This window comes from Scomber japonicus, chromosome 10 (assembly GCF_027409825.1).
Source record: "Scomber japonicus isolate fScoJap1 chromosome 10, fScoJap1.pri, whole genome shotgun sequence".
Taxonomy (NCBI): domain Eukaryota; kingdom Metazoa; phylum Chordata; class Actinopteri; order Scombriformes; family Scombridae; genus Scomber; species Scomber japonicus.
In genome coordinates, this window is record NC_070587.1 from 881,658 (window position 1) to 905,544 (window position 23,887).

Sequence of the window (23,887 nt, forward strand, 5' to 3'; positions counted from 1 at the left end):
AAGGAAGGACAGATGAAGGAAGGAAGAAAGGAAGGACAGATGAAGGAAGGACAGAAGGAGGAATATTTACCCTAACAGCTGAACTTAGATCTGAGGAAGGGAGGAAGGAAGGAAGGAGGACAGATGAAGGAAGGAAGGACAGAGGAAGGACCCGGGAGGACAACAGGAAGGTTAAAGAGTCTGTATCTCCTGGTGCACGTTGTCTGTTTAAGGGTTAAAGAGAAGGGTCAAATAAAGGCATTACGTTTTTCACATTTGAAGGAATATTTAGTTTAGTGTTTTTCCTAATGGTGTATTTTCTTACAATTGCCCTGCACTGTATGTATAATATGTGTATGTGATATTAGAGATACATCATTGGTGTGGCTTTGTACTGCAGGTGACACGCTACTCAATCTCAATCAATCAATCAATCTTTATTTGTATAGCGCCAAATCACAACAAAGTTATCTCAAGGCTCTTTACACATAGAGCAGGTTCTAAACCGAACTCTTCAGGTTTTAACTTTAAAGAGACCCAACATTCACACATGAGACACAGTGGAGAGAAAAAACTCCCTTTTAACAGGAAGTAACCTCAGAACCAGACTCAGAAGTGGGCGGACATCTGCCTCGACCGGTTGGGTTGAGAGGAGAGAAAGGAAGGATAGAGGAGAGAAAGGAAGGAGAGGAGAGAGGAAGGAGAGGAGAGAGAGGAAGGAGAGGAGAGAGGAAGGAGAGGAGAGAGAGGAAGGAGAGGAGAGAAGCACAATGAAAATCAACAATGAAGCTAGATGGTCCGGGACTGGAATCCGTCATCCAGACGTCTACAGGCCCAGATTACCTGTAAGACCAGAAAGCAGAGCCAGAAACCAGGAACCAGAAAGACAACTCCGGGGAAGAAGTTTAGGTTATTGAATACATTAATAGAACATAAGTGTTAATGAATATAGATGGATAGATAGATAGAGAGAGAGAGAGGGAGGAGACTGATGTTCAATTTAAAATATAAAACAATACAAAATTGATCACAAAAAAATGCAGAAATCACACAATTTTCTACCTGATAAATTCACTGGCTGCATATTTTTGATGTTCATTCACTTTCCTCTCTCACCTTCCTCCTGTATCATAAATGCTCTGTGTTGTTTCATGAACACCTGCAAGCCTGTTCTCTCCCTCATTATAAGCCCATGAAACCCTCCCTCGGATTTGAATTGCTAATTTTCTGAAGTCTTTCCCGTGTGGCAACAATCTACAACATCGGCTGATGATGAACTAACGGACTGGGTCAGGCGGCGGAGGTAATTGGGAGACACATCGTGGGGAGGATTACATTTGACAGGTCATTCATCCCACTTTAGTTAATAGTAAGCGAGGCTGGCGGCCGTGAATAGCACATTTAGACCTCACCGGCGGAGCCCTCCATTGACCAGTCATTCTCTCTTTCTATATATACTTTGATAGATATGAATGTATATTTTAAACACCTTGCCACCACTACACACTAGAGTCCTCAGTACTTTACAAGCACCCAGTATAAACACTACATGCCTCTCAGTCATACATATTTCAAATATAGCCCACACTGTATATAATATATTATAACACAGGCGTCTGTTGGACAGTTATGTGCTATTCACCAGCTTTACACACTTACTCAGAACAGTCTGACACAAACCTTTGTCTTCATATAAAGTCTTATTAATGTAAAAGTATGTTTGTGCTGTTAGTAAGGTTTACAAGCCCCTGTGTCTCTTTCTCATTAGTGTTAACCCTTAAACAGACAATGTGCACCAGGAGATACAGACTCTTTAACCTTTGTGTTGTCCTCCTGGGTCCTTCCTTCCTTCCTTCCTTCCTTCCTTCCTTCCTTCCTTCCTTCCTTCCTCAGATCTAAGTTCAGCTGTTAGGGTAAATGTTCCCTCCTTCTGTCCTTTCTTCCTTCCTTCATCTGTCCTTCCTTTCTTCCTTCCTTCATCTGTCCTTCCTTTCTTTCTTTCTTCCTTCCTCCCTCCCTCCCTCCCTTCCTTCCTCCCTCCTTTCCTTCCTTCTTCCTCCCTCCTTCCTTTCCTTCCTTCTTCCTCCCTTGCTTCCCTTCCTTCCTCCTTTCCTTCCTTCTTCCCTCCTTTCCTTCCTTACTTTAGGTGCAAATGACATCACTAGTAAGGCCTGTTTAAGGGTTAAACAAGAAAATAGAATATTATAATACTGAATCTGATTTATAAAATCATTTGTTCCTATCTACTTTTAAGTCCAACTTACATTAAATAGCTTTTTGTTTGCCGGCTGCAGACAGACACATCGGCTCAGTAAATCATTCCCATTTTCTCCTTTGAGAAAAAGAAACAAAAAGAAAACATTTAAACTCCTACTTTTTAAAATATGTGTAATGTGTTGGGTTAGGGTTATGGATACCTTATTTCAATACAGCAAATCCAACACAGTGTTCATTGATAGGCAGAGCACACGGTCACACTGAGCCTGATAGCATCATGCTACACAAGCAGCATTAGCTTTCCTGCTTAAAGGTTTCCTTATCTCACTAACACACATGAACACCTGCCTTGTCCTGCATCTTAGCTTGTTGAACGAGCCACCAAACAAACATTCACTGAGCAAAAGTGCACAGCTAATATCAGTTAGCTGGTTAAAAAGCTAATTGGATTGCACATATAGCTAATTACAGCACAATAAAACAACATGTAGACATACCTGAAAATGGTCTGGTTAGATGTTGGAGTGGTCCTTCCTCTCTTTCTCAGTACCAATCCTTACAACATACTGTCTTTCCATTACATATTGCTTTTAATAATCAACTATGAACCATGCATTTTAATAACATGGACTTGACTTCCTGAAAGCTGGCCAATCAGAACAGAGTGGGCTCATCAGGAGGAGGCCTTAAAGAGACAGGAGCTAAATCGGGCCTGTTAGCTAGCCAGACTGGACTGTAGTGTAGTATAAGATGTTAATCATGTGAAGCTACTTTAGTGGAGTCCAGGAATAAAAATATAGAGCTGGAAATGAGTATAACAAGTCCTCTTTAGGAATTAATAGTAGTTAATTTGTCTTCTCTACTTGTAGTGTTCTGAAAAGGTGAATTTGTGTAGAAGAAATATGACTTGATTGTCTCCTATCCTGTTTATCCTCTCGTGACTCATCAGATTCATCCTTTGTCCTTCTGGTAAGTCCTGACTCTCAGATTGGGAACCACTGGGCTAGACAATGTCATCATTTTGTGACCGTGAGATTTATCCCGTGGCTCCTTTGGGGGGGGGGGGGGGGGGGTCCTAACACCCAAGATGGGACCCACAGGGCCCGAGCGTGTCATGTCTCATTGCCCTTCAACATTACATCGTCCTGACCAGAAAATGACATTTGTTGAAAGACTCAAAATGACATATTATTCTGCAAGCAACCTCTTTTGATTGTTTGAATACTGACACCGCAAAATCTGTTAGGAGGGAGGAAGGAGTGGACGGTTGGGGCTCGTCTCCTCCTACCAGCATTTGTTTCTTTTAACCATGACTCAGGCCAAGTCCACACGTACCAAAACAATCTTTCCCCCTCCGTTTCCCCTTCCCATCGTTTCAAGAATATTTGCCTACACACCGATCCATCTCAACACGCTACTTCATATTCCAGCCTATAGGTGGCGCTACATCTAACATCCTCCATCAGTCTGTTTAAGTGTGACTGTGTCATTTTAACGGAGTTACACCGACTGACTCTAACAGGCAGCACTCAGTTTGCTAACTCACACACAATAGTTACTCCATTGCAGCTGTTTCCCCGCTGTATGTTCAAACACACGGTGCGTTCAAGGACCCGCTGTATGTTCAAACACACGGTGCGTTCAAGGACCCGCTGTATGTTCAAACACACGGTGCGTTCAAGGACCCGCTGTATGTTCAAACACACGGTGCGTTCAAGGGCCCTCTGTATGTTCAAACACATGGTGCGTTCAAGGACCTGCCGTATGTTCAAACACACGGTGCGTTCAAGGACCCGCCGTATGTTCAAACACACGGTGCGTTCAAGGACCCGCCGTATGTTCAAACACACGGTGCGTTCAAGGACCCGCTGTATGTTCAAACACACGGTGTGTTCAAGGACCAGCTGTATGTTCAAACACACGGTGCGTTCAAGGGCCCGCTGTATGGTCAAACACACGGTGCGTTCAAGGGCCCGTGGTGCGTTCAAAGACTGTGTGTTTAGGGCCCGTGACCGTCCGGGGGAATGCGCACAGCCTATTAAAGCCTTGGATGTACATTTATGGCTGAGGCTGTATCTGTTGACTGTATGTTATCACAGTGGAAGGCTAAGCTCGAGGGGTGTGGCGATGACATCATCGAAACGCAGGTATGCGTCTTCACCGTCCACACGAACACTCAAGGGCTGCGTTTGCGAATGTTTTCACCCTGGGACCAGGTTTCAGAAAGCTTTGTTTTCAGGCGTTTACAGTATTCGTTTGGATGATCGGCCAAAACCCTCAGACCCCGAACCTAAACCGAGTAGTTTTAGTTGCCTAGTCGTTAAAAAACATTTGAGTTTTCATCTTAGAAATCACTAACAAATGTCTTTTTTCATTCTTAACACATGCAGACTTGTTTAACACACTTGTGGCAATATTCAGACAACCCTTATAGACACCCCCCCCCAAAAAGAAAAAGTAATCTAATATATCTCTCCCCCATAAAGTGGTTGGTGGTTGGATTTGGAAACCAGAAAGCTTCCAGTTTGTTTGTAACACAGATCACATTTACACCTCCAAGATATTCTGTAATTTGTTTGACTACATAAATTATGTATTTATACTCACATGCATAATTTACAAGTTGGAGTTATAGATGGGAAAGCATCATTTTATGTGTTGATGAATAAGCAAAATACTCTTCTACTTCTACTTAGTGTTGTTTTTCATGGTGGTTTAGTGTGAAAAGCAGATTCAGTTGTTTTGTCCTTTGTCGACCTTCTTGGATGGATTGCCCCCTTTTCAATGTGAGTTACTATAAAGAGAAAATAACTGTCCTTCTTCGAGCATCTAAAGAAGCAACAGTTCAGAAAACATTTTGGTTTCAAGGCCAGAACATCTCGGCATTGGGCCACGCAAACATCAAGTTATTGATATTGATCAGCACGCCCGTTGCAGTTGTGTTATAGTCATTTTATTCCGTAGGGCAGTAAAAATGTGACAAACCGCCTTTTCAAAGCGAATGTAATCTCCTTAAAAAGAGTTCAGTCAGCCAAAATGTCACGTAATTGATTATTTCATGCTTTTTGTTGTTGTGTGTTTTAAACCTTTAAAGCCGGTTTGCTTGTTTGATACTGTTCCTGTCTCAGCCGAGCACATATCACAGAGGGCTGGCGTACGAAGCCTTGTGTGCAACCATGCTTTTTGTTGTGTGTTTTAACCCTTAAACAGACCTTACTAGTTATGTCATTTGCACCTAAAGTAAGGAAGGAAGGAAGGAAGGAAGGAAGGACGGACAAGAGGGAAGAAGGAAGGAAAGGAGGAAGGAAGGGAAGCAAGGGAGGAAGAAGGAAGGAAAGGAAGGAAGGAGGGAGGAAGGAAAGGAGGGAAGAAGGAAGGAAAGGAGGGAGGAAGGGAAGGAAGGGAGGAAGAAGGAAGGAAAGGAAGGAGGAAGAAGGATGGAAAGGAGGGAGGAAGGAAGGGAGGGAGGGAGGGAAGGAAGGAAGAAAGAAAGGAAGGACAGATGAAGGAAGGACAGATGAAGGAAGGAAGAAAGGAAGGACAGATGAAGGAAGGAAGAAAGGACAGAAGGAGGGAACATTTACCCTAACAGCTGAACTTAGATCTGAGGAAGGAAGGAAGGAAGGAAGGAAGTAAGGAAGGACAGAGGAAGGACCCGGGAGGACAACACGAAGGTTAAAGAGTCTGTATCTCCTGGTGCACGTTGCCTGTTTAAGGGTTAAAGCCGGTTTGCTTGTTTGATACTGTTCCTGTCTCAGCACATATCACAGAGGGCTGGCGTACGAAGCCTTGTGCAACCAAAGCAGAAAGCAGATAGTACTCAGTGTGTGTTTTTGTCCCTTTTATCAGCCGCCTGCTGTAAAAGTCAGCCAGTCTCGACCGCCATCTCAGCTCATCACTGTCTTGTCCTGTCACATTATCTGGCAGGGCTGAGCGGAGGAAGCGTCAGCGGTGGCTGCTGTGCTGAACTTTGAGACGGACAGGCCTTCTGTGGGCTGTCAGATAGTATCCAGCAAATGACCTGCTTATTCTCCCTCGCTGTCGACACGCTGCCACAGCCTCTCCTGACAGAGACACATCAGTGGGGAATCAAAGACAGACAGACAAATGAAAGGAGACACCCACATAGACAGAGCAGAGCAGGGTGAAATAAAAAATAGATTCCCTTATATTGTTAGGATGGGTTAACCGTGACACATTTTCTCAAATAGGGAGCAAATGCAAGAATAATTGGAGTACAGGAAATAGATTGTGTAAAGGCATCAAAAAAAAAAAGGAGAAAACATAATATGGGTTTAGAAAAAGGTGGATTAACAACATGAATGCTGAACATGTTAACAAGGTACCATCAACCAGACTTACAGGAAGGAAAGCTGTTAAAAACTGCATTAAGAAACATGATTTACATTACAGTAATAAATCATCTCCAGCACACTTAGACTCTGAGTGTGAGATCTTAAAGCCACCGTGTTTACCTGAAATTGCTTCTTTCGATGGTGTCAAAGATGTTTACCTGATTACCAGACCTATTCAAAAGCACTGCAAATATTTTTTTTTTCTTTAATAGCAGATTGGCTGTGTTTACCATCTGCTCTCTGAGCATCTGTGGTGGCTTTACGGTTACCTCCGCCTCAGGCAAGAGGCTGTTTCAAGGCAGACAGCTCATCAGGATGATTGACAAGTGTTGTGTGGCTGGAACTAGACCAACTGAGGAAAAAATTGCATATTACAGCTTTAGGAGGGGATTTGAAATATGACACTGAATTTGCTGCTGAGATAGGGAACTATATGCTGCTCCAGGCTTAAAAATGGGCATATGTGATATGCTTTGGCGTGTGTGGGTGTTTGTACTGTGTGTTTGCACACGGATTATACGTGTGTAGCGGTACATTTGCTCCGGCAACATTTCCGACCCTGGCAGGCGTGGCCCATGTGGAGTGTGTGGCTCAGTGGGTGGCTGATGGGAGCAGAGCTCGGGGAATAACATGTCCCTGGCACTGCAGCTGCTCACTACAGACGAGGCATAAACACATCATGTTTGAGTGCAGCGAGGGAATGAAATGGTACATGATAGGGGGATTTCTTTAAAAAAAGATGCATGGAAAGATGCAAAGGAGGTGGTGGAATCTTTCAGCTGAATTGTAGATAAATGAGCTGCCAAGAGTTTACTGAATAAATGGAGTAAATTCATTCAATTCAATCCCATCTCTAAATAATTTTATACCCAGTGATTAATGATATTTCCACGAATAAGCATTTAAATCTCTCCTGATCCTTCTGCATGATTCTACCATTTCATGAGGCCTCATCACTACAGATTCATTTCACAGCATCTGCAAGAGGGTGAAATAACATGTTTCTAGCCCAGTGCGTGTTTCTAGTAAGAGGTCATCCATTCTCTCGTGGCCCAGATGTTTTTAACTGGCGTTAGCTTTCCAGAGCTCAGGCCCCAGTTTCCCAGCAGGCCTGCAGTGCGTCTGGTTCTCTGCTGTAGTGCTTCCCCTGCCAGCGAGCCCCGCCAACTCTATGTGTCATCCTCTTTTCTCTTCTCAAAAAACTTGGGTGAGATTTACAGTACAAAGGTAGACTGTTGCATAACACTTTCTTTCTCCTCAGTTCAGCAGCAGCAGCAAAGTGTGTCAGGGCGAAGGCAGCGGAGAGAGAGTCCCTGCTCTGCTAACGTAATGCAGAGGTTCTCAGTGTTTTCAGGGTTGAAAGGATGATCTCTCTGCCAGGCTGCACATTTCACTGGATATCGAATCGAATGCATTTCAGCTGCTGGAGTGGGCTTCATTTGCTTCTATCTCTGTGACATTACCTACACATTGCATACACACGCTGCATGTTTCATAATGCTGAGGGTGGATAGAAATCACTGGAACAAAAGAACATATGTAGTTGATGTGAAAATGATATGAATGTGCAACTCTGATAATCTGCTGCTCCTTTAAAACATTTTTATAACATACTGTATAGTGTAAATGTATTTCCATTAACCCTTAAACAGACAACGTGCACCAGGAGATACAGACTCTTTAAACTTCCTGTTGTCCTCCCGGGTCCTTCCTCTGTCCTTCCTTCCTTCCTTCCTTCCTCAGATCTAAGTTCAGCTGTTAGGGTAAATGTTCCCTCCTTCTGTCCTTCCTTTCTTCCTTCCTTCATCTGTCCTTCCTTTCTTCCTTCCTTCATCTGTCCTTCCTTTCTTTCTTCCTTCCTTCCTCCTTCCCTCCCTCCCTCCCTTCCCTCCTTTCCTTCTTCCCTCCTTCCTTCCTTTCCTTCCTTCTTCCTTCCTTGCTTCCCTTCCTTCCTCCTTTCCTTCCTACCTTCCTCCCTCCTTCCTTCCTTTCCTTCCTTCTTCCTCCCTTGCTTCCTCCCTCCTTCCTTCCTTTCCTTCCTTCTTCCTCCCTTGCTTCCCTTCCTTCCTCCTTTCCTTCCTACCTTCCTCCCTCCTTCCTTCCTTTCCTTCCTTCTTCCTCCCTTGCTTCCCTTCCTTCCTCCTTTCCTTCCTCCTTTCCTTCCTACCTTCCTCCCTCCTTCCTTCCTTTCCTTCCTTCTTCCTCCCTTGCTTCCCTTCCTTCCTCCTTTCCTTCCTTCTTCCCTCTTGTCCTTCCTTCCTTCCTTCCTTCCTTACTTTAGGTGCAAATGACATAACTAGTAAGGCCTGTTTAAGGGTTAAAAAAGGCCAATAATGTATTTGCATATGGGTAGATGTGATGTGTGAGGTCATTCTGCCTTTCGAAACCTTTTTTTAAAAGCTTTTATCAGTGTGGTATCTTCTCTCTGTTCATTCAGGATCTCATACAATAACTTGTGATAACTAAAGGAGTAGTTTGACATTTTGGGGGAATATACTTAACCCTTGTGTCGTCTTCCCGGGTCAAATTGACCCTGTCTTATTCTTCTTTCCTCCCTTCCTTCCTTTTGTCTGTACTTCCTCCATCCCCCTTTCTTCCCTCCTTCTTTCCTTCCCTCCTTCCTCCCTCCTTTCCTTCCTTCTTCCTTCTTTCCTTTCCTCCCTTCCTCCCTCCTTTCCTTCCTTATTCCTTCCTCCCTTCCTTCTTACCTGCCTCCCTCCTTCTCTCTTTCTTTCCTCTGTCCTTCTTTCCTCCCTTCCGTCCTTCCTCCCTCCTTCCTTCCTTCATCCCTTCTTTCCTTCCTTCTTCCTTCCTCCCTTTCTCCCTCCTTTCCTTTCCTTTCTTTTCCTCCCTTCCTCCCTCCTTTCCTTCCTTCTTCCTTCCTTCTTCCTTCTTTCCTCCCTCCCTTCCTTCCTTCCTTGACTCAAGGACAACAGGAGGGTTAAAAAAATTGATACCACTCTCATATCTGTGCATTCACTATGAAGCTTCAAGCCTGGTATCTAGTTACCTAGCTAGCTCCACTCTTTGCATCCTTTATTTGACTTTGAACTCATTGATTTTCATTTTAGAGCCAAAGTAATTCAACCAACCAATCCCAGACCTCTTAAAGTAATCGTTTTCCACCTCAAAGCTGCATTCATTTATTTATTTTTGGCTATTTAGACCCAACACCCTCACGTACTGTAGTAACATTAGCATTCATTTAACCCTTTATAGGACACTCATTGAAAGGAAGGGAGGAAGGAAGGCTGGAAGGAAGGAATGATGGACAGAGGAAAGAATGAAGGAAGGAAGGTAGGGGGGAGGAAAGAAAGAGAGAAGGAGGGAGGGAGGAAGGGAAGAAAGAAGGAAGGAAGGAAGAAGAAAGGGGGACGGAGGAAGGAAAGAAGGAAGAGAGGAGAGAAGGAGGGAGGGAGGAAGGAGAGATGGAAGTAAGGAAAGGAAGGAAGGAAGGACGGAGAAAGGAAAGAAGGAGGGAGGGAGGGAGGACAGATGGAAGTAAGGAAAGGAAGGAAAGAAGGACGGAGGAAGGAAAGAAGGAAGGGAGGAGAGAAGGAGGGAGGGAGGGAGGACAGATGGAAGTAAGGAAAGGAAGGAAGGACAGAGGAAATAAGGAATGAGGGAGGGAGAAAGGAAAAGAGGAAGGGAAGAAAGAAGACAAGGAGGAAGGAAAAGAAGGAAGGTAGGAAGGAAGGAAGGATATTTTGGGATATTTACAGAAGTTACCAAATATAATTATTTGCCCAATAAAGGGTTAAAGTCGTGTTTCTGGCCACCTGATGAATGTTTAGCCCAACAGTTCACTCTCCTTCTTGCTCTGGTCTGCTCTCCGCCAACTCCGGAGGGACATATCTGGCCTTTTTTAAGCTTCTGAATGTTTTTTTCCTTCTTTTCTTTTTCTTCCACCAGCTAGTAGCTTAATTTGTCTGTAAGCTGTTTGTTGCTGGGCAGGTAGCACACAGGGAATTCATCAAAGCTTTATAGCTGAGAACGGGAAACTGGAAACGATGACGACGAGGGCGTTGAGACTGTGTTAAATAGTAAAGCTGTGGGCTGTAAAAGCAAAACCAATCAATAAAACACTCCTTACAGCTGATAGAAGGGACTGCAGAGCTGGTGATGATCATATATATTTGACCCCACTGTTAACCCTCGTGTCGTCCTCCCGGGTCAAATTGACCCCTTCTTATTCTTCTTTCCTCCCTTCCTTCCTTCCTTCCCTCCTTCCTTCCATCTGTACTTCCTCCATCCCCTTTTCTTCCCTCCTTCTTTCCTTTCGTCCTGTCCTTCCTTCTTCCTTCCTTCCTCCCTCCCTCCTTCTCTCCTTCTTTCCCTCCTTCTCTCTTTCTTTCCTCTATCCTTCTGTCCTACCTTCCTTCCTTCCTGCCTGCCTCCTTTCCTTCCTTCCTTCCTTCCTTCCTCCCTCCTTTCCTTCCTTCTTTCCTTTCCTTTCCTCCCTTCCTTCCTTCCTTCCTTCCTCCCTTCCTCCCTTCCTCCTTTCCTTCCTTCTTTCCTTTACTCCCTTCCTTCCTTCCTCCCTTCCTTCCTCACTTCCTTCCCTCCTTCCTTCCATCTGTACTTCCTCCATCCCCTTTTCTTCCCTCCTTCTGTCCTTTCGTCCTGTCCTTCCTTCTTCCTTCCTCCCTCCCTCCCTCTCTCTTTCATTCCTCTATCCTTCTGTCCTACCTTCCTTCCTTCCTTCCTCCCTCCTTTCCTTCCTTCTTTCCTTTCCTTTCCTTTCCTCCCTTCCTTCCTTCCTTTCCTTTCCTTTCCTTTCCTCCCTCCCTCCCTCCTTTCCTCCCTCCCTTCCTTCCTTCCTTCCTTGACTCGAGGAAAGTGTGAGCATGGAGCATTTTGTCCATTTGAGTTTGTAAAAGTTTGAAGCCCAACTGGGTCACTCCCTCCTGAAAACACTCCTAATCCTCCAGCAGCAGACCAGAGACAGTCTTCTTGGGTAACACATCTTCTGTCCTACCTTCCTTCCTTCCTCCCTCCTTCCTTTCCTTCCTTCCTTCCTTCCTTCCTCCCTCCTTTCCTTCCTTCTTTCCTTTCCTTTCCTCCCTTCCTCCCTTCCTTCCATCTGTACTTCCTCCATCCCCTTTTCTTCCCTCCTTCTTTCCTTTCGTCCTTTCCTTCCTTCCTCCCTCCCTCCCTCCTTCTCTCTTTCTTTCCTCTATCCTTCTGTCCTACCTTCCTTCCTTCCTTCTTCCCTCCCTCCTTTCCTTCCTTCCTTCCTTCCTTCCTTCCTCCCTCCCTCCTTTCCTTCCTTCTTTCCTTTCCTCCCTTCCTTCCTTCCTTCCTTTCCTTTCCTTTCCTCCCTCCCTCCCTCCTTTCCTCCCTCCTTTCCTTCCTTCCTTCCTTCCTTCCTTCCTCCCTCCTTTCCTTTCCTTTCCTCCCTTCCTTCCTTCCTTCCTTGACTCGAGGACAACAGGAGGGTTAATAAAAGCATTGATTAGTGCAGCTTTTACGTTTTATGTGCATGAATGAATGGGAAAGTGTGAGCATGGAGCATTTTGTCCATTTGAGTTTGTAAAAGTTTGAAGCCCAACTGGGTCACTCCCTCCTGAAAACACTCCTAATCCTCCAGCAGCAGACCAGAGACAGTCTTAGTCTTGGGTAACACATCTTCTGTCAACACACACGCCGAATTTGCCGCAGTGCTGAGACACAATGCCATTCCACAAAAAAGCTTTTATGTTGAGTGCCTCAGTGGATCATAAGTGTCTGAAAAACACTCTCCAAGGACTACTTTGTGATACTGAGTATTGTCTGTAAACATATGCGCTGTGAGTGATTCATGTGAGACTCTCCCCTCACTCACTTCTCTGACAACTCAATTGCCATCATTGTTTTTTCACTGTGAGATGAATATATTTTATTTTAGCAAGATTTTTTGGGGTTATAAAATCAAGACTATTTTTCAAAAGCTATTCACTGAATCCAATTTTCGAAAAATGTAACCTTGTAAAAAAGTACAACTCGTATTTGATCAAAAGAATAAAAAGATAAAAACACATGTATAAATTTTGCAGGAGTATTGAGATGGATCTTTTAAGATTTTAAAGTCTATTGTGCTTTTTGTGATTTTCTATCATTTATATTCTGTTATGATGTTTAGATGTCGATGTTAAATATGGTCAAGGCTCCAAAACTTGAGGTGAATATATGTAGAAATGCTCATAGCGAGACAAAAGTCAAGATTTGAATGATTTCTTGTGTTTTTTTATAAGTTTTCTTGATGAGATGATGTCGACCGTCCATCTTTCATAATCTTTGCTGCCTCGGTTGTTCACGTTGTCCCGGTTGCTTGACCTGGAAATCCATCTAACCCAGAGGAGTCAAGCTCATTTTCATTCAAGGGCCACATACAGACCAATTTGATCTCATGTGGGCCGGATTATTAAAAAGATGGAAGGAAGGGAGGATGGAAGGAAGTAAGGAAGGAAGAAAGAAAGGACGGACAGAATGAAGGAAGGAAGGACACATGGAAGGACAGAAGGAAGGAGAGATAGAAGGAAGAAAGGGATGAAGGACAGATAGAAGGAAGAAAGGGATGAAGGACAGATAGAAGGAAGGACAGAATGACGGAAGGAAGGAAGGAAGGAAGGAAGGAAAGACAGACAGACAGACAGACAGACAGACAGACAGACAGACAGACAGACAGACAGACAGACAGACAGACAGACAGACAGACAGACAGACAGACAGACAGACGGAAGGAAGGTAGGAAGGACAGATGAAAGGAAGGAAGGAAAGACAGAAGGAAGAAAGGAAAAAAGGAAGGTAAGAAGGACAGATGAAAGGAAGGAAGGAAGGAAAGACAGAAGGAAGAAAGGAAAAAAGGAAGGTAAGAAGGACAGATGGATAGAAGGAAGGAAGGAAACACAGGAAGGAAACTGGGCCGAAATGGACCCCTCCGTGGGCCGCTTCTGGCCCACGGGCCGCATGTTTGACACCCCTGCTCTAACATGTCCCCTCTATAGCACATCTGTTCAACTGAAGAATACACTAGTGGATTTCCTTTTAAAAGCGATCCATTTTTTATTGTGGTTTTTGGCGTAAACTCTGATGTCAAAGTTAAACTAACATTGGAAGCATGCTGTCTAACTGCAGCGATCTCTCTCAGATCCATGCAATAAATAAACAGTATTTCCTGCTTGTGTATCTCAGTCTGAGCCTCATCGTCTTTCTGCTTCTTTATCTGAACCTGGACCTGAATCTGAACCTCTCAGCGTGAGCCAGTTGTAGGTTTTCAATCCAATGCCTGTCTTGTGTGTCTCCGCTTGGATCTCCACCTGTTTCTGTTCCAGAGTCTCACTTTCAAAGTCTGCTTCATTTCAGCAAGTTTCCTTACCAGACACCTGTATTTCTTCTCTATTCGAGCCAGCATCTGTTCAACCCTGCCTTTCCTGAACTTTGTCTAGTTTTGTTTCTGTCCTTCCTCCAACATCCAGTCCCCTCTAAGCCAGGTTTTTGTGGCACCCTGACTGGCCTGGACTGATGCCGCCAGCTCCCAAACAGCTTCTATTATAATGTTGTCTGCACTTTCTCCATCTTCTACGTCTTTCTTTCTTCTCCCTGTCCAACTCCGTCTATTCTGAAATTTTCCATCCCTTGTTTTTAGTGTCACCTGTTTTCTAGTTGCCCTGCGTGAGTTTCTCCTCCTTCCTTGAAATCACCTGACCCCCGTCACCTGGTTACCCAGCTGCTTCTCATTCAGCCAGTCACCCTGCATATATACACCCCAGTGTTGGGCTAGTCTCTGCCAGGTCGTCTGCTTTGCCAAACGTTTGTAGTGTCCCGGCCTTTTGCTGTCACCTGCACCTGATTACTTGCCTTCCTGCTTCGGCCCTTTTGGAGTCTGTTTACCGGATTTTACTGCTTGCCCAAAGCTAATGTCTGAATGATGGTCAAAATATCTGAAATAGCTTTTTCAATATAATCCAGTACTAACAGTAATTATATTACATAAATGATGAAAGGGTTGAATTAACTCTTCTCTGTCATAGTGTGAACAGAAACTAAACAGTACAAGAGTTATTATTAAAGGACTGTGGCACTGGATTACATTAGACTGTACAAGTGTGTTTAATAAAGACTGTAATTGTGTGAGGATATCATGTGAAGAGAGAGACAGGTTTTTATATTTATAGGCTCATTAAGTACAATGTGAAAGTGAAGCAGATTTGCTAGTTCATATGATCAAAAGATGCATGAAGAGTAAATCTGATTAAAAAACAATAATTATAATAAAAACAACATTTAAAAACATTTAATAAGCAGATTTATCATGTTAAGGATAGTCCAGTGGTTCTGTGGTGTTCAAGAGTACAAACAGGAGGGAAGTTTGGAAGTATTAAGGACTGTTAGGGGCCATCGTCCACACGGAGACGCTTTTTGGTTTAAACGCAGATGTTTTGCATCATTTTGGCCGATCGTCCAAACCAAGCTTTCTGAAACCTGGTCCTAGGGTGGAAACATTTGCAAACGCAGCCCTTGAGTGTTCGTTTGGATGGTGAAGACGCATACCTGCGTTTCGATGATGTCATCGCCACACCCCTCGAGCTTAGCCTTCCTCCTCTTATATCCCGCGAGACGTCTCATAACAACAACAATGGCGGACTACGTGCTCGTGTTCCTGCTGGAGGAAATATTGAGCCTATGAGAGTTACTAGCTACTACCTGTGCCACCACACTGAGCTAAACAGGCTGATGGACAACCACATAAGCCACATTTTACATCCACGGCGAAGGGCTACCATGCAGGAGAGCAACTAGGAGAAGATTTTGGGTTTCTGAAACTGAAACAGCGCCGCCTATAGGCTGGAATATGAAGTAGCGTGTTGAGTCGTGTTGAGATGGAGGGGTTGATCCCGGAGGGGGAAAAGATGGTTTTGGTACGTGTGGACTTGGCCAAAGTATCACTGTTGAATACTGGGTCTCTTCTCTGTAACTACCACCTTTTCTTACTTTTGTTCCCATGATGAATACCTCTAGAAGCCTTTTCTATCCGTGCACACAAACACTTTTGAATCCCCCCCCCCCCCCCCACCCCAAATAATGAAAACAGCCTCAGTTCAGCTGAACAGCGTCCACAGAAACGCTGCTATATAACTTCATTGTGCCTGCCGTCTGCAGCACAATTGTCAAGATGGATTAATCTCTCCCACACGGCGCCTGCACCTTTCCACCTTCCGCAGCCAAGTGGTGCCTATTGAGTCTTTTTGTCAGCGAAGCAGATGTGTTTGTTCATTCCCCAAAGCTCTGTCACCACACAGAGGGAGGCACATACCAAACAGACAAGCCAGGGTGCAGCAATGCAGTGAGCACCACCACCACTCCTGGCTAGTTCGGAGGATGAAAATGTATTTGCTCGCTATGTGGAACAGGTTTCTTTTTTAATTTATTTATATGTGTATGGTCTGGGTGAGTCATTTAATTTTGAGAGAGAGAGAGAGAGAGAGAGGGAGGGAGAGAGGGAAGGAGAGAGAAAAGGAAGGAAGGAGAGAGAGAGAGAAAAGGAAGGAAGGACAGAGAGAAAAGGAAGGAAGGAGAGAGAGAGAGAAAAGGAAGGAGAGAGAGAGAGAAAAGGAAGGAGAGAGAGAGAGAAAAGGAAGGAGAGAGAGAGAGAGAGAGAGAGAGAGAGAAAAGGAAGGAGAGAGAGAGAGAGAGAGAGAGAAAAGGAAGGAAGGAAGGAGAGAGAGAGAGAGAGAAAAGGAAGGAAGAGAGAGAGAGAGAAAAGGAAGGAAGGAGAGAGAGAGAGAAAAGGAAGGAAGGAGAGAGAGAGAGAGAGAAGGAAGGAAGGAGAGAGAGAGAGAGAGAAGGAAGGAAGGAGAGAGAGAGAGAGAGAGAAAAGGAAGGAAGGAGAGAGAGAGAGAGAAAAGGAAGGAAAGAGAGAGAGAGAGAGAGAAAAGGAAGGAAGGAAGGAAGGAGAGAGAGAGAGAGAAGGAAGGAAGGAGAGAGAGAGAGAGAGAAAAGGAAGGAAGGAGAGAGAGAGAGAGAGAGAAAAGGAAGGAAGGAAGGAAGGAGAGAGAGAGAGAGGTTTGCTTAGTGAGAAGTTGAAGATGAGCCTGCAGCTTTTCAACACTGCGGTTTCTCCTTCTTCTTCTTCTTTAAAATTAAAAATGATCCCGTGACAAAATGAAAATACTAAAACTGAACGATTGCTGTCACTGCTAACGATTTCCTGTGACTGCTTCACAATAAAAGCCCTTGTGTTTTTTTGTTTTTTTGCCCGCCTGTTGCTGAATGCTTTTAAAATGAAGCAGCATTACCATTATTATCCTCTGACACTCTGATACAGCACAGTGAAGAGTAAACAGTGAGGATGTCAATTAGGTAAAATTATGCTGGATTACATGCTGCGTTGTTTCCTCTGAAGTGTGTGAAGGCAATTTGAATCCTTCCTGGAAAAAAAAAAAAAAACATCAGCCACAAAATTGAATCAAAATCGGGTTTGATTTCATGAAATCACGTCAAAAACACGTCAGCCTGGGGCATGTGGTTCTGTTTTAACACAGCTTTGCTATTTTAATGAGATAAAAGCAATAAAACTAACGGCCTGCATTGATCACTATGAGAAGACTATTCCATCCAATCCAACAGTAAAGCTCTTTTTTATGTGTTTTTCTAATAGTTTCATTCAACGATCAGAGTCTCTGTGATTAAGGCGTAATGACCAGGCTGCAGCTTCACACACTAGACTTAAATTTATTGTTGGTTTCAGTTTTTTTAGGTGTTTCTGGAGAATTGTTGATGTTGTGTTGATTTGAAAAGGTATAGTAACACTAGTGTTGCCCTGTAAGGGTTCATTTAAGGCAGGGGGGTTAAACATGCGGCCCGTGGGCTAGAACCGGCCTGAAGAGAGGTCCAATCTGGCCCTCTTTCCTTCCTGTCTTCTTTTCCTTCCTTCCATCTACCCTTCTTTTCCTTCTTTCCACCAGCCTTTCCTCCCTTTCTACCTTCCTTCCTTCCTTCCTTTCTTCCTTCTGTCCCTCCTTCCTTTCTCATTTACTTCCTTCCTTCCTTCCTATCATCTTTTCCTTCTTTCCACCAGCCTTTCCTCCCTTTCTATCTACCTTCCTTCCTTCCTTCCTTCCTTCTTTTCTTCCTTCTGTCCCTCCTTCCTTTCTCATTTCCTTTCTTCCTTCCTTCCTTCCTATCTTTTCCTTCTTTCCACCTGCCTTTCCTCCCATCTTTTTTTCTTCCCTCCTTCCTGTCTTCTTTTCCCTCCTTACTATCTTCCTTCCTTTATCCTTCCTCCCTTTCTTCCTTCTGTCCTTCCATTCTTCCATCCTTCCTGTCTTGCTTCCTTCCTTCCCCTTTTTCCTTCCTTCCTTCCTTCCATCTTTCCTTCATACCTTCCTTCCTTCCTTCCTTCCTTCCTTCCTCCATCTACCCTTCTTTTCCTTCATTCCACCTGTCTTTCCTCCCTATCTTTTTTCTTCCCTCCTTCCTTCCATCTATCCTCCCTGTCTTCTTTTCCCTCCTTACTATCTTCCTTCCTTTATCCTTCCTCCCTTTCTTCCTTCTGTCCTTCCTTCTGTCCTTCCATTCTTCCTTCCTTCCTTCCTTCCTTGCTGGCTTCCTTCCTCCCTTTCTTTCCCTCTTTCCTTCCTTCTGTCCCTCCTTCCTTTCTCATTTCCTTCCTTCCTTCCTTCCTTCCTATCATCTTTTCCTTCTTTCCACCTGTCTTTCCTCCCTTTCTTTTTTTCTTCCCTCCTTCCTTCCATCTATCCTTCCTGTCTTCTTTTCCCTCCTTACTATTTTCCTTCCTTTATCCTTCCTCCCTTTCTTCCTTCTGTCCTTCCATTCTTCCATCCTTCCTTTCTTGCTTCCTTCCTTCCTTCCTTCCTTCCTTCCGATCATCTTTTCCTTCTTTCCACCTGTCTTTCCTCCCTTTCTTTTTTCTTCCCTCCTTCCTTCATCTATCCTTCCTGTCTTCTTTTCCCTCCTTACTATCTTCCTTCCTTTATCCTTCCTCCCTTTCTTCCTTCTGTCCTTCCATTCTTCCTTCCTTCCTTCCTTGCTGGCTTCCTTCCTCCCTTTCTTTCCCTCTTTCCTTCCTTCTTTCCTTCCTTCTTTTCTTCCTTCTGTCCCTCCTTCCTTTCTCATTTCCTTCCTTCCTTCCTTCCTATCATCTTTTCCTTCTTTCCACCTGTCTTTCCTCCCTTTCTTTTTTCTTCCCTCCCTCCTTCCTTCCATCTATCCTCCCTGTCTCCTTTTCCCTCCTTACTATCTTCCTTCCTTTATCCTTCCTCCCTTTCTTCCTTATGTCCTTCCATTCTTCCTTCCTTCCTTCCTTCCCTCCTCCCTTTCTTTCCCTCTTTCCTTCCTTCCTTCCTTCCTTCCTTCCTTCGTTTCTTCCTTCTGTCCCTCCTTCCTTTCTCATTTCCTTCCTTCCTTCCGGTCATCTTTTCCTTCTTTCCACTTGTCTTTTATTCTTCCCTCCTTCCTTCCATCTATCCTCCCTATCTTCTTTTCCCTCCTTATTATCTTCCTTCCTTTATCCTTCCTCCCTTTCTTCCTTCTATCCTTCCATTCTTCCATCCTTCCTTGCTTCCTTCCTTCCTTCTTTTCTTCTGTCCTTCCTTCCTTCCTCCCTTTCTTTCAATTTCTTTCCTTCCCTCTTTCCTTCCATCTTTTTAATGGGCTGTTTGTTGCCATTGAATGGGTGTTACAGTAAGATGCCGATATTCAAACTAGTACTTGAATGCCTCCAGAAATAAAATGGGTAATCAATTCCTGATAATGTCTGAGCCACAGAAATCACCTGTAGAAACGAGAGAAGGAGTCCTGGCTTCCTCGAGAGCTTCAGGCAACCTGTTTTCTCTTTACTGCACAGTGAGCAATAGAGGAGTGAAGTTGATTTACAGGTTAGCGTTAGCACTGTTTTAATTAGCCTCTCTATGTGTGTGTGTGTGTGTGTGTGTCTCTCTCCGTCCTCCAGATGGATCCGGTGCAGAAGGCCGTCCTCCATCACACCCTCGGGCTCCCTCCCACCGCCAAGAGGAAGCACGTCTCCTGCAGCGTTTGCCAGCTGAGGTTCAACTCACAGGTGAGCAAGTGTTCTTCTGAAGATGAGTGAAAAGGTCAAAGGTCACAAGTGTTTCGGAGCTACAGAGAAAATAAACAGGAAAAACTCCCCCGACCACATTACAGCCTCCAAAGATCTTGTTTTTAACTTCAGCCGCTCTGATGTCGGCCATGTTGACTTTCATACAGCTGTTGTTCTGTTAAGAGTTGGATATGTTTTGTAAAGTACAACAGCAAAAAACAATTATAACGTAATAAAGAACCAGTGTGTGGCCTATTTTTAGCTCTGTGGTATCACCATGAAGTTCTGCACAGACATGAAGAACCCCCCCCAGAGGATGAATCCTAATGACCCCCATGCAGTCAATATCTTTGATTTTGGGAAATATTTTGTAAACTATTTGATGGTTAGCCATAAAATTTGCTACAGATATTTAAGATCCCTGGTCTAAGATGTAGATCTGATCCCTTGATTTTTCATCTAGCACCACCACCCGGTCAAAGATGTGATTTGTCCTTTATCTGTTTAGCTTGGTTCACATTATACCTGCCAAACAGAGCACTAGCATGGCTGTATAGATTATTTTAAAGGTGGCTGTATACTCCTTTAAACATACCTTTAAAACCAATGTACTGTACATAATGGTGCGTCTTATACACCTGTGTGTCCTATTCACCAGTAAAATACAGAGAGAGGTTGGATCTGCATATAATTGTAGGTATGTAAAGCGCCGTCCACACTAAAAATGATAGCTGTAACTTTAAACATACTTATGAGCTATGAGCGTCCACACTTATGAACTATAACGTCCTATAAACAGCGGTGTCATGCACAGCTGTGGCTCAGGAGGTAGAGCGGTCGTCCTCCAATTGGAAGACTCCTCCAGTCCACATGCCGATGTGTGCTTGGGCAAGACACTTAACCCCAAATTGCTCCCGTTGCTGCTGAATGAGAATGAATAGTTAACTTCCTCCTGATGAGCAGGTTGGCACCAGAAGGGGAGTTCCTGTGTTCCCTCTGAAAAGAAGCCAATGCGGAAGTAACTTAGAGCTGCATTCTATCAAAAGGCCACCAGGGGGCGACCGTCTCTATACAAGTCAATGGAGAATTCACCAACTTCTCACTTGATTTCTAACCTCAGTAAACGTTTTCAAAATGTGTTTATGGTCTCAATCGCTAGTTTAAAGCCTTCTTCAATGCAGTATGATGTTCATTTGGGACATTTTGGCCTCCCTGATTTTATATGTGACGATAAAGCATGGTATGCATTAGGGCGTGGCTACGTCCTGATTGACAGGTTGATTGACCAATGTCCTCGAGATCCAGCCCTCGCAACCAATCGCAGCCTCCCCGCTCCGCCGTTGGTCCCGCCCATATGTCCGTCCATGACTCCGCCTCATGCCCATATAAGTAGAATCCGTGTTCTTTTTTTCCCAGCATGCACCTGAAATTTTCAAGATGGCGCTGCCTAGATTCGATACTATTGGCAGCAGTCCACAAACCAATGGGTGACGTCACGGATGTTATGTTTCTTCTTTACAGTCTATGGTTGGCACCTTGTGTGGTAGCCCCTGCCATCAGTGTATATATATGTGTAAATGGGTGAATGAGATGTAATGAGATGTAATGTAAAGCGCTTTGAGTGGCTGTAAAGACTAGAAAGGCGCTATATAAGTACAGTCCATTTACCATTTACCATTCAAGAGAGCAGCTAATAAAAAGATAAGCTATTGATGATCCTTTAATTCTGTATATTGTACAGAAAAATGATTGTGTATTTCAGACACTAGTTTCTGTGATGTTTCAGTATTTACAGACCACACTGATGCTTGTACAGTGCAGTAGTCTATTTGAGCACAGCGACACAAACTCTCATGAAGAGTTTTTGGGACTGGAGTAAGCACACAGCTACACACTGTATTAAATATGTAAAGTTACTGTGTTCTTTTAAAAGCTTTAATTGAAACTCAGCCTAACTCGAACACAGTCAGAGTTAATGTACCGGTCCAGTTCAGTTAAGCAAATCATTACCGGACCACTAACCCATTAACCCATCACACTGTTTCAGGTGTAATATGTGTGATTTGATTGGGTTTAAAATACAAGTAAATTGAAATTGAGTATAGAAATAATTGTCCAATGTTGGAGAAGCCCATTAAACCCCTCCCCCTGCACCTTTCCAACAGCAGATAATGAGGGCGGGGGGGGGGGGGGGGGGGGGGTTAGTGCAAGCCCAGACATGCCGACAATCACACCTACTTCACACATTGATTGTCCAGCTGTGGGGAGGTGAGAAATGAGCCAGGGTTTCGACCTCAGTCTCTCCATCTCCTTTTTCAAAAACTATTTATGTCTCTTTTCATGTGAACAAGAAAGAGCAACACTATGACTTCCACCCAGGAGAGACTGTCTACCCCCCCCCCCCTCCACAGTGATAATCAATAACAGCCAGTACAGCTGCCCCACATACCATATTATAATGATAAATTAAAAAGTAACAGTTAGAAACATGATAAAGCCGCTGTATCTTTGTCTCCTCGAGCAGGAGCAATAACTACATGGTGAGCAATACCAAGCAGGCATACACAATAAAAAGAGGAGCAGCATAAGACCAACTAGCTATTTGAAGACGTTGCTTGGACACCAACAAAAAGAGAAAAATCTTAACATGATGTTTGCGGCTGCTGCTTGTGCTGGTACCACTCACGAGTCAAATAATTGAATGAAAGCTTTATTTTCTGTTAGCTGAACTGTAAACTAGCAAGGTTAACATAAGCCATCACATAATCAGACTACTTTTACTGGAGCTACCATCTAGTTCTGCTTATCTCACTATTTTTAGGTATAAATTGTGTTTCTATTACTTATATATCTTGTATTTGATCAGATTTAAGGAGGTGAGTGTAGCAGCAGAGCAGAGAGAGAGAAGGAGAGGAGGTGAAGGAGAGGAGGCATAGGTGAGCAGGTAATGAGGTCAAAGGGTTAAAAATGCTGCGGCAAGCAAACATTGTTGAGCAGACTAGAAGACGAGGAAGAGTTGTGTACAGAAGTGTTTGTTGGGTTGTGTTTTGTTTGTTTTGGACCAAACAGTAAGAGACAGGATGTCAGGTGGCAGTGAAGCGGCAGGCAGGAGAGAGAGAGATGAGCATAAATGCTTCGGCAAGGAGGCAAGGAGGCAAGGAAGTTACCTAAACATGATCATTTATGATGATTTTACTGCTGAATGGTTTAAAGTTAGAAATGGGATATGTGGAGCTAGTGCTGGGCGGTACACCGAGTACCGGTGTATAGTTTCGTTATGATATGAATTTTTAATGTACCGCGACCCTGTTTCAGGCGGGACCCTTTTCAGTGTTGCGCTTCCTGCCGCTCAACAAACAGCAGGAGACGTTTGCCTGCCGAGCGAGTTACCATGACGATAGTTCACGCAACACATCCTGTTTTTTTTTAAAGATTTTTTTGGCATAGACGCCTTTATTTAACAGTAGACCGACAGGAAACATGGGAGAGAGAGGGGGGTGTGACATGCAGCAAAGGACCTCCGATCGGGATTCGAACCGGGGTTGGCTGCGTATATGGCATGCGCTCTAACCACTCGACCACCTGCGCATCACATCCTGGTTTTTAATAATTAGTCAGTAAACTCAGCATCGTCTGACACAGGCTGGAAACTCTGCACGCTGTGTGTTTCAGCTTCTGTTAAACTAACGGAGCTGCGGTGGCTTCCTGTCTAAGCTTTTCAAAATAAAACCTTTTGTTATTGTGCTCTTCTTCTTATTATCATGAACAAACAAAGTTGGGGCTGTAAATTACGGGAGATTACCGGGAGACAAAACGGGAGAGCCGAGAGAGATTAGTCTAAAGTACTGGAGGAGAAACGGGAATACCGGGAGAAACGGGAATGTTGGAAGCTCTGATATTACTAATATTCACTCATCATGACAGTAAAATAATCCATCCTAAGTCAATCTGCTTCAGTAGAGTAGTAGTTCCTCTCTCAACTAGTAGAAGATGTTGTGAACAGCTGATTATGAATGAAAAAAAAATACCGTCATATACTGTGAAACCGCTTTTATTTTGAAAAATACATTTTTGGTCATACCGCCCAGCACTATGTGGAGCATGGTGTTGCTGCGTATCTTCCCCTTTAAATTAATGTGAAACAGACATTTAAAAGCCTATTGCCAGTTGTATTTGCATTTCTTGGGGTCATGTCCCTTCACCCCCCCCTCCTACAAACACTGGACCCCCCCCCCACACACACACACAATGTTCAACACAAAGTTACATCCTTGGT

At 44.0% G+C, this 23,887-nt stretch overlaps 1 long non-coding RNA gene across 1 annotated transcript in view; it reads left to right on the plus strand.

Annotated features, from left to right (window-relative positions):
* Positions 1-19,565, plus strand: part of LOC128366677 (uncharacterized) — a 70,675-nt gene extending 51,110 nt beyond the window's left edge. Inside the window, exon 3 of the long non-coding RNA XR_008321876.1 lies at positions 19,504-19,565. This is a non-coding gene — a long non-coding RNA (uncharacterized LOC128366677). The remainder of the gene's footprint in view (positions 1-19,503) is intronic.
* Positions 19,566-23,887: the final 4,322 nt, after the last annotated feature.